This window comes from Puntigrus tetrazona, chromosome 4 (assembly GCF_018831695.1).
Source record: "Puntigrus tetrazona isolate hp1 chromosome 4, ASM1883169v1, whole genome shotgun sequence".
NCBI lineage: Eukaryota > Metazoa > Chordata > Actinopteri > Cypriniformes > Cyprinidae > Puntigrus > Puntigrus tetrazona.
Window position 1 is genome coordinate 24814558 of NC_056702.1, and position 3586 is coordinate 24818143.

The following is a 3586-nucleotide window of genomic DNA, read 5'->3' on the forward strand; positions in this document are numbered from 1 at the left end:
AGAGGACGCTGTGATCGGAGCCATGTTTTGTTGTGTCTCACGGGTTTCACAATGATGGACATGAGGACTATGAATCTCTACATCAACTGGCAGTGCTACATGTCACTGAGCAATATACAACAACAACAACAACAACAATAACTAACAGTATAGCAGATCTATACTGAAATACAAAATGAAATACAAAAATGCACTGTTAACATTCATTGCACTCCACACTGTAAAAAAAATCCGTAGTTTTTACGGAAAAAACTGGCAGCTGGGGTTACCAGAATAATTCCGTAAAATATACAACAAAACAGTAATTGCTTTTACCGAATAATATGTACATTTTACAGTTTAAACCAGCATATAACACACTGGACTTCTGTTATATTTACTGGTTTAAACTGTAAAATGTACGCTGATCATTCTGAACAACATGTCAATTTTACAGTTTAAACCAGTAAATATAACAGAAGTCCAGTGTGTTATATGCTGATTTAAACTGTAAAATGTACATGTTATTCTGTAAAAGCAATTACTGTTTTGTTGTATATTTTACGGAATTGTTCTGGTAACCCCAGCTGCCAGTTTTTTTCCGTAAAAACTACGGGACTTTTTTTTTTTTTCATTGTACATCAAAACCCATTTGATTTCACTAAAACATACACAGTATTTTACTACGAAATCACCATTATTATAGGACTACTATATTGGAACAGAAATAAAGGCATGTCACAGATATTCTGTTAACCACACAGACTTTATTGTAAAAGTCCAACTTTTGTTAACCACAAGGCAGAACCGTCAAACATTTATCTCAAGAACATTGGTTCACTCAGAATAAAATATGTTCACACAGCATCAGAATGAAACATGTTCACACACCATCAGAATAACACCATGTTTCGTGTGTGAGAGTATATGTCTGTGTTAGAGTGAGTCTCTCTCTCTCTCTCTCTCTCTGTGTGTGTGTTTGAGAGAGAGAGAAAGTGATTTTGTCTAAGTGTGTGTGTATAAACACGTCTCATGTGTGTGACATTGTCATAAACAATGAAGAATCAAAGCCCAACTTTCGGTAATCACAAGACTGCCACAGAACCATCAAACGTAACATTATCTTAAGAACATTGGTTCACAAGAGCATCAGAATCGTGTGTGTGAGAGAGTACATATGCCTGTGTAAGAGTGAGTCTCTCTCTCCCCCTGTGTGTGTGTGTGTATATGACTGCATGTAGGGGAGTATGTTTTTGAGAGGATCATCAAAGATGAACCATACTATAGGTCATTAATGTGTTTGTTTGTGTGTATATGTGAGAGTCTGTGTAAGAGTGAGTGTGTGTATGTGTGTCTGTGACGGTCCCGATAATCCATGATTGAATGCACCTGCTGCTGCATGTGCACAAGTGTTTCCTTAAAAGAGTGTTAGCTGAAGCATTTGGCAGATTTGGGTTCTGGACTTTGGGTTTTCAGATTTTGTGTAGCGCAGGATGCCTGAGTGCAACATTGTGATGTACTGTTGGTGCAGTGTAAAAGATGCTAAAAGTAACCAAACTCCAACCAAAATCCGAAAATCCAAAGTCCAGAACCCAAATCTGCCAAATGCTTCAGGTAACGCTTTTTTACGGAAACACTTGTGGCGCAGCAGCAGCAGGTGCATTCAATCTGCGGATTATCGGGACCGTCACAGACACACACATACACACACTCACTCTTACACAGACATATGTACTCTCTCTCTCTCTCTCTCTCTCTCTCTCTCTCTCTCTCTCTCACACACACACACACACACACACACACACACACAGAGAGTGTGTGTGTGTGTATGCATGCGTGTACATGTGTGTGTGTATATGTATGTGTGTGTGTGCAATGCATGTTTTTGTGCATGTTTGTGTCTGTATGTATGTATGTTTGTGGGCGGATGAGTGAGAGAGGGTGGATCATCGAACAGTCCTACTGTGAGCACCATTCATGGTCAGACAGGTCTTGTATAAGTGTAAGAACTCTCGGGTTCACATGGAGGCGGGATTTGCTGGTGTTCTCCACCTTGGTCCCCTCTCGGATTGATGGAAAAGAAACATCTGGAGAACAGTTAAGAAAACGAGAGAAAGAAAACCAGATTATGTAAAAAGCACAAAGGCTTCATCAAAAAAAAAAAAAAAAACAACCTGCTCATTAAACATTTCCTCAACATCCAATGACAAATTATACAAACTATAAAGTCAGTATAGTTACTAAGGTTTATGCCAAATATTGAAGTTATTTTTTAATAATGTAATGGAAAAAAAAAAAACCTCTGTAAGAACTCCAGCGTGGATGCAAGGACTACTGGATAGTGGATATTGAAAACATAGAAGCTGCCAAACATCAGACACAGGGCGGTATGAATGATGTGATACTGGGCTGTACAATCATTCGGTCCACACTCAGCATCCATCTCTTTGCCGAGAAGCACGGGTTGTCCTACAAAAACAAATACAATTAACAACAAAAAGGTGAGAGGACAATGGATGTGGGTGTGTTTCTGAGACACAGTTTGGCATGTGTATGCCTGTGTGAGAGAGCACATGGTCAACTTACCACAGACAACAATGGTTGGTGTCAAGGAACTTGGTCCATCTGCACTTCCTCCGCCAGGCATGTGTCTTCCACGTATGTGAACATCACGTCTTCCTTCTCGTCGAAGTAAGACAACAGGAGCAGCACCATCTCCAACAAATCGCCTGAGGGCCCTGTGTGCTCTCTCTCTCATCAGCTGAATGTTTGTAAAAGATTGGACTAGCCTCTTTGACTTGTTCACAGCAACTGTTTTCAAGTAATTTAAGAGTCGTTCCCCCTTTAGGTCCAAATTCCTAACAAATGTCTCTTTCAGACTAACTCCAGTGAGCTCTTCAAAGTGAACACCCATGCCTATCTCATCAAACAAAAATGGCCAGTCTTCCAGTAAGTATTTGATTTCTTTCCCGTTGTTGACCTCTTTGCGTTGGATGTAGAATGTCGACCTGGTGAGCTGTTTAACCACATCCTGGTTTGGGGCATTTTGTTTAGACAGGCTTTTCAGTTTGTCTCTGCTCTGCTGTTGGCTCTCTGCAGTCTCCCCAAGGGGCATGAACTTCATTTCCCATTTGATGCAACCATAGGTGTCCTGGATTGGAGCTCTTTTTTCAGCAGGTATTTCATCCGTGTCAGACTCTGCATGCAGTTTTCTTTTTCTGCTTTTTGGTGTTGTGGAGCGTTTTGCATTTTCAATTCTATTTTGGAGCTGTTTTACGAGGGAATGGTACCCTGACCCAATTATGTCCCCTTCAATTACATCCTGCAGTGATTTGGGATATGTAGCCACTATTTTTTTGGCCACAATAGTGCTGTGCCTTTTACTTATGTCTGATGACTTCTGCATCATTTCGCGTACCACAATCCTCACCATCTCCCTCCTCTTCTGTGGACTTGGACGCTTCCCTCTCTCTAAGGACTGGATCAATTCTTCTGGAAACTTCTTCCATGGAATGTCAAAAGTATCTGCCCAGTCAACATCTGGGCTGCGAGAGGCACTGGAAGAGGTTGATATTGGTGAGAGAGACCGAGAGGATGAAGAAGGTCC